General features: G+C 40.0%; 1 long non-coding RNA gene across 12 annotated transcripts in view; it reads right to left on the bottom strand.

Annotated features, from left to right (window-relative positions):
- Window positions 1–12,393, bottom strand: part of LOC111752061 (uncharacterized) — a 213,825-nt gene that overhangs the window by 62,137 nt on the left and 139,295 nt on the right. The gene's annotated exons all lie outside the window — the stretch shown is intronic.

The following is a 12,393-nucleotide window of genomic DNA, read 5'->3' as shown; positions in this document are numbered from 1 at the left end:
GTTTTTATCATAAATGGGTGTTGAACTTTGTCAAATGCCTTTTCTGCATCTATTGATAAGATCATGTGGTTTTTATCTTTTGTTTTATTTATGCGATGGATTACATTAATGGTTTTTCTGATATTAAACCAGCCTTGCATACCTGGTATAAATCCCACTTGATCAGGGTGAATTATTTCTTTGATGTGTTGTTGGATTCTATTGGCTAGAATTTTGTTGAGGATTTTTGCATCTATGTTCATGAGGGATATAGGTCTATAATTTTCTTTTTTTTGTAATGTCTTTACCTGGTTTTGGTATCAGGGAGATGGTGGCTTCATAGAATGAGTTGGGTAGTATTCCGTCTTTTTCTATGCTTTGAAATACCTTCAGTAGTAGTGGTGTTAAGTCTTCTCTGAAGGTTTGGTAGAACTCTGCAGTGAAGCCGTCTGGGCCAGGACTTTTTTTTGTTGGAAGTTTTTTGATTACCGTTTCAATCTCTTTTTTTGTTATGGGTCTATTTAGTTGTTCTACTTCTGAATATGTTAGTTTAGGTAGGTAGTGTTTTTCCAAGAATTTATCCATTTCTTCTAGGTTTTCAAATTTGTTAGAGTACAATTTTTCGTAGTAATCTGAAATGATTCTTTTAATTTCATTTGGTTCTGTTGTGATGTGGTCCTTCTCGTTTCTTATTCGGGTTATTTGTTTCCTTTCCTGTATTTCTTTAGTCAGTCTAGCCAATGGTTTATCAATTTTGTTAATTTTTTCAAAGAACCAGCTTCTGGCTTTGTTAATTCTTTCAATTGTTTTTCTGTTCTCTAATTCATTTAGTTCAGCTCTAATTATTATTTGTTTTCTTCTGGTGCCTGATGGGTTCTTTTGTTGCTCACTTTCTATTTGTTCAAGTTGTCGGGACAGTTCTCTGATTTTGTCTCTTTCTTCTTTTTGTATGTGTGCATTTATTGATATAAATTGGCCTCTGAGCACTGCTTTTGCTGTGTCCCAGAGGTTTTGATAGGAAGTATTTTCATTCTCGTTGCATTCTATGAATTTCCTTATTCCCTCCTTGATGTCTTCTATAACCCAGTCTTTTTTCAGGAGGGTATTGTTCATTTTCCAAGTATTTGATTTCTTTTCCCTAGTTTTTCTGTTATTGATTTCTAGTTTCATTGCCTTGTGGTCTGAGAAGATGCTTTGTAATATTTCGATGTTTTGGATTCTGCAAAGATTTGTTTTATGACCTAATATGTGGTCTATTCTAGAGAATGTTCCATGTGCACTAGAAAAAAAAGTGTATTTTGCAGCAGTTGGGTGGAGAGTTCTGTATAAGTCAATGAGGTCAAGTTGATTGATTGTTGTAAGTAGGTCTTCTGTGTCTCTATTGAGCTTCTTACTGGATGTCCTGTCCTTCTCCGAAAGTGGTGTGTTGAAGTCTCCTACTATAAATGTGAAGATGTCTATCTCACTTTTCAATTCTGTTAAAATTTGATTTATGTATCTTGCAGCCCTGTCATTGGGTGCATAAATATTTAATATGGTTATGTCTTCCTGATCAATTGTCCCTTTTATCATTATATAGTGTCCTTCTTTATCGTTTGTGGTGGATTTAAGTCTAAAGTCTATTTTGTCAGAAATTAATATTGCTACTCCTCTTCTTTTTTGCTTATTGTTTGCTTGATACATTTTTTTCCATCCTTTGAGTTTTAGTTTGTTTGTGTCTCTAAGTCTAAGGTGTGTCTCTTGTAGGCAGCATATAGATGGATCGTGTTTCTTTATCCAGTCCGTGACCCTCTGTCTCTTTATTGGTGCATTTAGTCCACTTACATTCAGCGTAATTATAGATAAATAAGTTTTTAGTGCTGTCATTTTGATGCCTTTTCATGTGAGTTGTTGGCCATTTCATTTTTCCACATACTTTTTTGTGCTGAGACGTTTTTCTTAGTAGATTGTGAGATCCTCATTTTCATAATGTTTAACTTTATGTTAGTTGAGTTGTTACGTTTTTCTTGGCTTTTTTCTTGAGTTATGGAGTTGATATTCCTTTTTGTGGTTACCTTATTATTTACCCCTGTTTTTCTATGTAAAAACCTAACTTGTATCGTTCTATATCGCCTTGTATCACTCTCCATCTGGCAGTTCAATGCCTCCTATATTTAGTCCCTCTTTTTGATTATTGTGATCTTTTACCTATTGATTTCCATGATTCCCTGTTATGTGTATTATTTTATTTATTTATTTTTTAGAATTAATCTTAATTTGTTTGTTTTTGTGCTTTCCCTATTTGAGTTGATATCAGGACGTTCTGTTTTGTGACCTTGTATTGTGCTGGAACCTGATATTATTGGTCATCTGACCAAACAATCTCCTTTAGCATTTCTTGTAGCCTTGGTTTGGTTTTTGCAAATTCTCTAAACTTGTGTTTATCTGTAAATATCTTCATTTCTCCTTCATATTTCAGAGAGAGTTTTGCTGGATATATGATCCTTGGTTGGCAGTTTTTCTCCTTCAGTGCTCTGTATACGTCGTCCCATTCCCTTCTTGCCTGCATGGTTTCTGCTGAGTAGTCTGAACTTATTCTTATTGATTCTCCCTTGAAGGAAACCTTTCTTTTCTCCCTGGCTGCTTTTAAAATTTTCTGTTTGTCTTCGTTTTTGGCAAGTTTGATGATAATATGTCTTGGTGTTTTTCTTTTTGGATCAATCTTAAATGGGTTTCAATGAGCATCTTGGATAGATATCCTTTCGTCTTTCATGATGTCAGGGAAGTTTTGTGTCAGGAGTTCTTCAACTATTTTCTCTGTGTTTTCTGTCCCCCCTCCCTGTTCTGGGACTCCAATCACCTGCAAGTTATCCTTCTTGATAGAGTCCCACATGATTCTTAGGGTTTCTTCATTTTTTTTAAATCTTTTATCTGATTTTTTTTCAGCTATGTTGGTGTTGATTCCCTGGTCCTCCAGATGTCCCAGTCTACATTCTAATTGCTCGAGTCTGCTCCTTTGACTTCCTATTGCGTTGTCTAATTCTGTAATTTTATTGTTAATCTTTTGGATTTCTACATGCTGTCTCTCTATGGATTCTTGCAACTTATTAATTTTTCCACTATGTTCTTGAATAATCTTTTTGAGTTCTTCAGCAGTTTTATCAGTGTGTTCCTTGGCTCTTTCTGCAGTTAGCCTAATTTCATTTGTGATGTCTTGAAGCATTCTGTAAATTAGTTTTTTATATTCTGTATCTGATAATTCCAGGATTGTATCTTCATTTGGGAAAGATTTTGATTCTTTTGTTTGGGGGGTTGGTGAAGCTGTCATGGTCTGCTTCTTTATGTGGTTTCATATGGACTGCTGTCTCTGAGCCATCACTGGGAAACTAGTTTTTCCAGAAAATCCGCTAAAAAAAAAATGCAGTCAGATCCCTATCAGAGTTCTCCCTCTGGCTCAGACTATTCGGATGTTAATGGAGCCGCCTGGGGAGGGTGGGGGAGGGATCAGAGAGCTAGGAGTGTAGCACCTCAGAATATAGCCAGAGTTGTTTGCCTTACTTGGAATGACTCTTATATCTGAGATTTCCGCGGGGCGCGTCACCTATATGTACTGGCTGTGTGGAGATTGCCCCCCGGAGGTCTGGCCCGCTGGCGTCACAGTCAGATCCTCCGCTGTCAGCCCCACCCCCAAGGTTAAGGCTCCCCTACTGGGACGGTGCACTCCCGTCTCCAAAATCAGTTGCTGCCTCCCGGGGACTCCCTGTCCCGCCAGCCGCGTTGCGCGCCGCTCCCGCGAACCGGGTGGGCTCCCCCCCCGCCGGGGTCAGCTCAGGAGAGTGGAGCAGCTCCCCGCGCCTGAGCCGTGACTGCGCGTCCCGACTGGGACGTGGCTCTCCCCACTCCAAGACCAGCCACTGCCTCCCGGGGACTTCTTCCACTGGCTGCGCCGCCAAGCCGCCCGCGCGAACTGGTTGGGCCCGCGCGAACTGGTTGGGACCGCCCCAGGGTCAATTCAGGGGAATGTAGCTGATCCCCGCGCTCACGTCCCGCCCGCGTCCGCCAAAATCCCGGCGGGACAGCTCCCCGGCTGGGACGCTGCTCTCCCCTCTCCAAGACCAGTCACTGCCTCCTGGGGACTTCTCCCTCCGGCGCACCGCGCCGCTTGCGTGAACTGGGTGGGCGCCGCCCGCGCGAATGGCTGGCCCCCCCCCCGGAGTCAATTCAGGGGAATGTAGCTGGTCCCCGTGCTCGCGCCATGCCCGCTCCCCACCAAAATCCTGGCGGGACGGCTCCCTGGCTGGGACGCTGCTCTCCCTCCTCCAAGACCAGTCACTGCCTCCCGGGGACTTCTCCCACCAGCTGTGCCGCTGCGCTGCCTACGCCAACCGGCTGGGCTCCCTCCTGGGATGAGTTTGGGGGCTAGGGCTGGGCCCCTTGTCTGTGCCATCTGCCCCCGTGGGCTGTGCCCCAAATCGGGCTCCGAAGGTCACCTGCCTGGTACGCTGGCTCTGAAAACAATCGCTGTCTCCCTGTATTTGTTCATTCTCCGTCTCTAAATCTGTTTGTTGTTCAGAGTTCGTAGATTGTTATGTATGTGATCGATTCACTTGCTTTTCCGAGTCTTTGTTGCAAGAGGGATCCGGGGTAGCGTCCACCTAGTCCACCATCTTGGCCCCACCTCTCACTTAACATTTTATAAGCATTCTTCTGTCATTAGAATTTTCTCAGAAACATCTTATTGACCACATAGTATTTCACAATGTGGATTTACTGTAACTTAGTTAATCATAAAAATGTTTCCCATTTTTCACTCTGTGAATAATACCATGATGAATAGCTCCTGTACAGACGTTTCCTGAAATGTATGATTACTGCCTTAAATTATATTCTTTAAAGTAGAATAAATGGGCTAAATGGAGTCAATCTTAAGATTCTTAGTTCACATTGTCATCTTGTGTTCTAGATTAGAAAGTTGAGTCAATTTAATCACAATTCTTAAAAAGTCACTTCCATAAAACTGAGCTCCTTGGGCCAAAAATCATAGTTCTTTTCTATGGAGGTAAGATAGTAGGAAGATCAAAGAAGAATTGATGTATTCCAATTATGGTATTGGCCAAGAATATTGAATATATACCATAGACTCCTAGAAGAACAACCAAGTCTGTCTTGGAAGTACAACCAGAATACTCCTTGATAGCAACAATGGTGAGACTTCTTTTCATATACTTTGGACATGTTATGAGGAGGGATCAGTCCCTGGAGAAGGACATCATGCTTGGTAAGGTAGAGGGTCACCAATAAAGAGGAAGACCCTCAATGAGATGGACTGACACAGTGGCTGCAAAAATGGGCTCAAACATAGCAATGATTGTGAGGATGGTGCAGGACCAGGTAGTGTTTCATTCTGTTGTAATAAGGTCATTATGTGTCAGAACTGACTCAATGGTACCTAACAGTAGTAACAACAAGCTAGTAGGAGTTAAAAGTACATGGGTTTAGCAAAGTTTGAGACCCTTTCTGGAGTAAGCTAATACTAGTGGTTAAACATAGACACAGACACATACACACATATGTATATATATACACACACACACACATCTTCCTCATGGAGCAGAGAGTATAAGATCACAAAGACAGAAAAGTCTGCTGATGTACTTACACACCCCTTCCTTCCCTGTTCAACCCAGACCTCTACAACAATTGGCAAAAAACAAGGCTCCAGGAGTTGATGGAACACCAACTGAGATGTTTCAACAAATGGATGCAGTGTTGGAGGTGCTCACTTGTCTATGCCAAGAAATTTGGAAGACAGCTACCTGGCCAATGAACTGGAAGAGATCCAAACTTGTGCCCATCCCAAAGAAAGGTGATCCAACAGAATGTGGACAATATCATTAATATCACATGCACACAAAATTTTGCTGAAGATAATTAAAAAATTGTTGCAGCAGTACACCAACAGACAACTGCAAGAAATTCAAGCTGGATTCGGAAGAGGACGTGGAATGGGGGATATCATTGCTGATGTCAGATGGATCTTGGCTGAAAGCAGAGAATACCAGAAAGATGTTTACCTGTGTAAAGGCATTTGACTGTGTGGGTCATAACAAATTATGGTAATTCCAAAACAATTGTTCTCATGAGGAACCTGTACATAGACCAAGAGGCAGTCATTAAAACAGAAAGAACAAGAGTATACTGTGTGGTTTAAAAACAGGAAAGGTGTGCATCAGGGTTGTATCCTTTCACCATACTTATTCAATCTGTATGCTGAGCAAATAATCCAGGAAGCTGGACTATATGAAGAAAAACATGACATCAAAATTGGTGGAAGACTCATTAACAGCCTGAAATATGCAGATGACGCAACGTTCCTTGCTGAAAGTGAAGAGAATTTGAAGCATTTCTGATGAAGATCAAAGATCACAGCCTTCAGTATGGGTTACACTTCAACATAAAGAAAACAAAAATTCTCACAACTAGGTCAATAAGCGACATAACGATAAATGGAGAAAACATTGAAGCTGTCAAGTGTTTCATTTTACTTGGATACATAATCAACACCCGTGGAAGCAACAGCCAAGAAATCAAATGACGTATTGTATTAGGCAAATCTGCTGCAAAAGAACTCTTTAAAGTGTTGAAAAGCAAAGATGTCACTTTGAGGAACTAAGGTGCGCCTGACCCAAGCCATGATATATTCAATCGCCTCATAAGCATGCAAAAGCTGGATGATGAATAAGGAAGGCCAAAGAATAACCGATGCCTTTGAATTAGGTGTTGGCCAAGAATATTGCATACACCATGGACTGAGAGAAGAAAAAACAAGTCTGTCTTGGAAGAAGTACGTCCTTGGAAGCAAGGATGACGAGACTTTATCTCACGTACTTTGGACATGTTATCAGGAGGGACTAGTCCCTGGAGAAGGACATCATGCTTGGTAAGGTAGAAGGTCAGCAAAAAAGAGGAAGATCTTCAGTGAGATGGATTGACACAGTGGCTGCAACAGTGCGCTCAAACATAGCAACAATTCCCAGGATGGGGCAGTGTTTCTTTCTACTTTACACAGGGAAGCTGCGATTCAGAACCAACTCGATGTCACCTAATGACAACAGCTACAACAATGATGAAGCTTTTTCTTTACTTTTAATTATACACACACACACACACATATTTATCCCAATATAACAGATATAAACCTCAAGCCTCCACTCCATGGGTCCTTTTAATGTAAGGACTCACATTCTTATTAAACTGCAGAAATTATTCTATTATTTCTTTTATATTCTCTTTACTCGCTCCTTTAGAACGCACACTAGGTTGGACTGTCAGAATATTTAATTTCCCATATATCTAGCTTTTAAAAATATAACGTGAACTTTGGGGATTGTGATCATACTTATTCTAATATCTTCTTTGGTTTGCCTTGTTATTATTTGATGAACTTGGCACTTCCTTTATCTGGTGTAGGTTTTACTTAAGTACTTGGTGAGTCTGGGTGAAATACTCATCTTTGTATTTAGAAGTCCGTCTGTGAATGCTGTATCTAGGACTGCAGCCTCATTTATCTCAGCCAGCCTCCAGTGATTTTGCTGGAGGGGTGGAATGTGGTACTATTTGGGCTGCCCCAGCAATTAATCTTCTTGGTATTGACTTCTTACCCATGCTGAGTTTTTCCATCTACTTGGACCCTGCCTCTCTTCATCCCTCCTGCCCAGGTATCCACACTTGATGGGTGTCTGCTACTTCAAACAAATGGAGAGGGAAAGAATGACCAGTTTTCCAGACTGCAAAATGTCCAACCAGTCACCCAAGGGCCCCATTCTGCTCCCCATGTCTGCCGGTTCCAAGCTTAGAGCTTCTTCAAGGCTGCTCTTACATTGTGGAGTGATCCCTTCCTACATATATTTTGGTTTTTAGTATCTTCCTTAACTTCGATTTTATATTTTTCCAGTTTTTAGGGAATCTTCAGAATTTCTGATCCACCTCAGACACCACTTCTTGTTTCCTGGATTAGATTTTTTTTTTTTTAATTCTGTCATTTTTAGGGATTTAGGAAGGAGAAACTGGACCCTGTACTTAGTTTATGACTTTAATCCAATCACAAATGATCTTATGGATGCAAATGATTAACACATTCGGCCACTAACTGAAAGGTTAGAGGTTCAAGTCCACCCAGAGGTGCTTTGGAAGAAAGACCTGGCAAGCTATGTTCAAAAAATCAGCCTATGAAACTTAGTTCTACTCTGACACACATGGAGTTACCATGAGTTTGAGTTGACTGGACAGCAACTGGTTTTTAGTGTTTCTAAGATTTTTTCCAAAAATGGCAAATCAATATTCTTTAGTATTCTACGTAATAGTTCTATACGGTAGGTAAGGCAGGTGGTTCTTACTCACGTTGTATAAAAAGGAACATTTGGAGGCTCAGAGTGATAACTGCTGTAAAGTATGTAGTAATAGTAATGACCAGCATTTATACAGAATTTTACAGCTGATGCTCACAACAATTCTTCTACGTAACTATTTTTAGTTATAAAACTGAGACCAAGACCTAGAGGACGGGTAACTTCCCCATGGTTACCCATCCTCTGGGTCTTGGTGTCAATTTTATAAAAGGGCTAAGCAGCACTACAATGTCTAAAATCAGTCTCTTCTGACTTCAAGTCTGTGTTGCCCATTCCTGACAGTTGCTCCCTACACAAAATACTGTGCCCCAGTGAAGTTTTGGGCTCCCCAGCTCCTTGCTTAGGAGACTCAGTGGGTCTCCACAGCAAAACACAATTCGATGCTTTGCATAAATACTTTCTCTAAATACATGTCTTTCAGGCAGGTGGCTGCATTGGCATTGATTCATTAATTCACTCCCAATTATTGTCTAGAAGGCATCAAGCTTTAAATCTTCCTTTTGTTTTTCATCACCTCTAGTCACACTTTAGAGAGATATGATCCCCAGCTTAGCCTCTATTGTAAATGAGCATAAAACCTCCCCAGCTTTTGTACTTGCCACTGGCAAACTGCTAGGCTCATTGAAAAAGGGAGTTTTTGCTTCTGAATTCCGTCCGCTCATTGACTCATGCAGGACTGTTGTACATACAGCAAAAACACCGTTCTGCACAGTCAATGTATTGGTCTCCATGCTTCATCCTTCTTTTTGCTGGTGCTGGATTAGATCCTGATATTTTCTGTGGTTTTCATAACTATGGTGCTGCCTCTAAAAAGGGTATGAAAGTACTGTTAAAATTACTTGGCATAATTTAACATGAGAAAGCTAAGGCTTGCCAAGGCAATTTACATTGATGTTTCTCCCTACATAACAGTGGTTTCTCCCACTTGGTTGCACATGGGAGTAGAGCTTTAAAACACAAAGATGCTTGGGTTTTACCCCCTCTGATGCAATTATTCTGGGGTTTACCTGAGCATTTGGGACTTTTAAATCATCATAGATTCTTCTAATGTGCAGCCAAGTCTTCTAGAATAGTCAGGGCCTTGGATATACAGTGGTGAACAAAACAAACAAATACTTTCTACCCTTTGGAGAACACGGCTCCTAGATAGATAAAGAGAGAAATGGATAGAGAGAGAGAATGATTGTTTTTTTTTCTAATAGTGACAAATGTTAGAAAGGAAAAGAACAGAATGCTATGAAATAAAATGAGGACATTGGCAATCGACTTTGGATTAGATGATACGGAAAGGTCTCTCCAGGGAGCTGACCTTTAAACCTTCAAATAAGACAGGGCCAGCTAGGCAAAGAGGAGGAAGGAAGAGTATTCCAGATAGAATACTGCAGCTAAAGTAGTCATATTTTGACTTACAAAGGGATATGCTATTTAGGAAAGTCATTGACATTAAACAGGACACTCAATAATAGTCAGCGTGTTTTCTTACCATACGTGTATTTAAGGAAGCATTCTTTACCCATGAAACTGTACTTATATTAAATTTCTGATTTATATACATTTTGATTACCGACAATATTTTGAGAAACAGTTTCTTGGAGTGAAGCAGCCATAACAGAATTCTAAAGATGGATGGGTTCTGAATATTATACATAACTTCTTATTTTCAGATGGGCTTAACTCAAACTCTCCTATGTTGACATTAACTTGTCTTATTTTCACTTTAAAAGAAAAAAAAGATACACATCATCTCTTATAATCAAATCCAAAATTTCACAACCCTGAATCTATAAAAGACTCTAGCATTGTACTGATTTTTCTAATACAGAAACTGGAGCACAAATAGATTAAAAAAAAAAAAAAGTAGTACTAGGTTGGAAAATGAGAGCCATCCTATATACCAGCTTGATTAAATTGTTGTGGTTCTGTGCAGAATTGTTGAGATAGATTCTGAGCCTGGAGAGGGTGCGTGGTGTCATGATTGATTATTGATGTCTGCCAGAGTGTGGGAGGGAGCACATGTGTTGCATACTTTGTATCTTTAGATTATTCCATTATTATTTAATTTGATCCTGGACCTGAATTTAGATTTATTTTCCACCATTTTAAGTCCTTACTGCTTAACTGTAGTTGTCAGTTCGCTAAGAAAAAAAAAAAAAAAAAAACCCACATAAACAGCTGTAGTATTGTGTTAACTTCAGAATCTTCTTTAACACAACTTTTAGCTGTGGCTTAACCCCATACAGTTACTTATCTCAGAGTCCTGATAGTTGGTTCTTTTTCTTTGTACTTAAAAGAATTTTTTTTTGCATGTCGTATTATTACGATGACTAAATTCATATTACTTCACAAACAGGTAATACAAAACGCACAGCCAAAAATACTTTAAACCATATTGTAATTCTTTTAAAGCAAATAGGCAGTGGGAGGGTGGTCATCTTTAAAAGTTAAACATAAAATTTAATCATTTTACATTGAAAGCAATTACATAATTTTAGTGCCAGGTCTTTTCAAATGCCTTCAGAGCCTACTTTTAAATTTGAGGAAAACATGTAGTATTTTTAGAGCTTTTTGTTGGTATTTCATTGACTCCCTTCCAGGCCTTGTTCCCTAACGTCTTCCTTCTCTCTGCCCAAATGGCGCCATCAATGTCAACATAGCAACCCCACTGTACTTCCCCTGATTACATTTCAGAGTGAAGTGAGGAAATAGTTTTCTGGAAAGTTTTCTTGTCTCTCTTAGTTTTCTTACCCCTCCCCTGCTCCCAAAAATATAAAAAATGTGAATGCAGATGAGTTAAAGAAAAACTCGCTGCTCACCAGGCAGGAAAAAGTGGAAAACATTTGCATAGAATAGCATCTGGAGTCCCTGTGCACTCAAACGCTTCCAGGGAGAAGACAGCTTTCAACATTCATCGCTGTTTCCTAAGGAAAGGGAAAAAGGGAACAAGGGAGGAGAGAAAAGGAGCAGGGGAGTCCCTTTGTATCTGTGTCCAATATGGTTTCTTTTGATTTTTCATTCTCCATAGTCAAGGGCTCCCCAGGGGTTCTCATCTGTTACCAGGCTAGGCCATACCTGCCTGCCTGTGTGAAAGTGGCTCAGCTGCTGCCCTGGATGAGGCTAACACATCACATCTATCTCCCTGGCATCTCCTGAGCTCTTGGGGCCGTAAGGATCAAGCCCCACACAGAGCACAAAGGCAGGTCTGTATAGAAAACGTTGACCTTCTCTATTGTCCAATGCTCTTTGTGTGGACGATGGGGGTCAACGATCCCTCCACATCCCTGCTATACTATGAGAAAAAAGGAGAGGGAATGTGAGCCAGATTTCAAGTGTAAGTACAGTAAGCTCTCCTTGTACTTTCATTCGGGCAAAAATGTAGGATTATTAATAGGCCAACTATTTCCTTGGGCAAGCTAAAAAGGAAATGATATAATATAAACCTGAGGGCATCAATAGAACTGAGAATTTTTTAGACCAGTTTTTCTGTCCTGAGAAGCAGATAGAATTTTTGATGTTGTGGTCAAAGGAATTAATGATATAGAATGAAACCTTTGTTTCAGATTTAAAATAGCATCCATTGACCTCAGGAAAGAAGACATCAAAATTATCATCCTCTTCATCATCACCATTTCAAAACAGATTTTAGAAAGCACAAGATTGCTGGCTAAAGGTAAGAGAGGACATAAAGGCTTCTAAGAATAGAACTTTCATGTTACAACAAACTTTTCAAAATCAATGATAAAGAAGAAGGCAAAATAATTAAAAACTGGATGGGTGAAATTTAAAAGTTTGATGATGTGATTTTTAGTTACTAAGAGGAAGGAAAATTTTTCAACCAAAAGTCTTTACGAAGAATTGGGTGACTAGGTGCAGATATGGAACCCAGTCTTAAAACTCCCGTGGTGTCTTCTATACCCTGCTTTTTGTCTGAGTTTTAGTTAATAAAAATGCTTCTGTCTCACTGGACCCTGATCTTTAACCTTATCGTGCCTGTGGGCAAGCCCTTTTTTCTTCCCTCCCCATTATTGTT

Source organism: Loxodonta africana, chromosome 1 (assembly GCF_030014295.1).
Source record: "Loxodonta africana isolate mLoxAfr1 chromosome 1, mLoxAfr1.hap2, whole genome shotgun sequence".
NCBI classification, from domain to species: domain Eukaryota; kingdom Metazoa; phylum Chordata; class Mammalia; order Proboscidea; family Elephantidae; genus Loxodonta; species Loxodonta africana.
The sequence above is the reverse complement of the archived record's forward strand: the minus strand, read 5'-3'. Positions and strand labels throughout refer to the sequence as shown.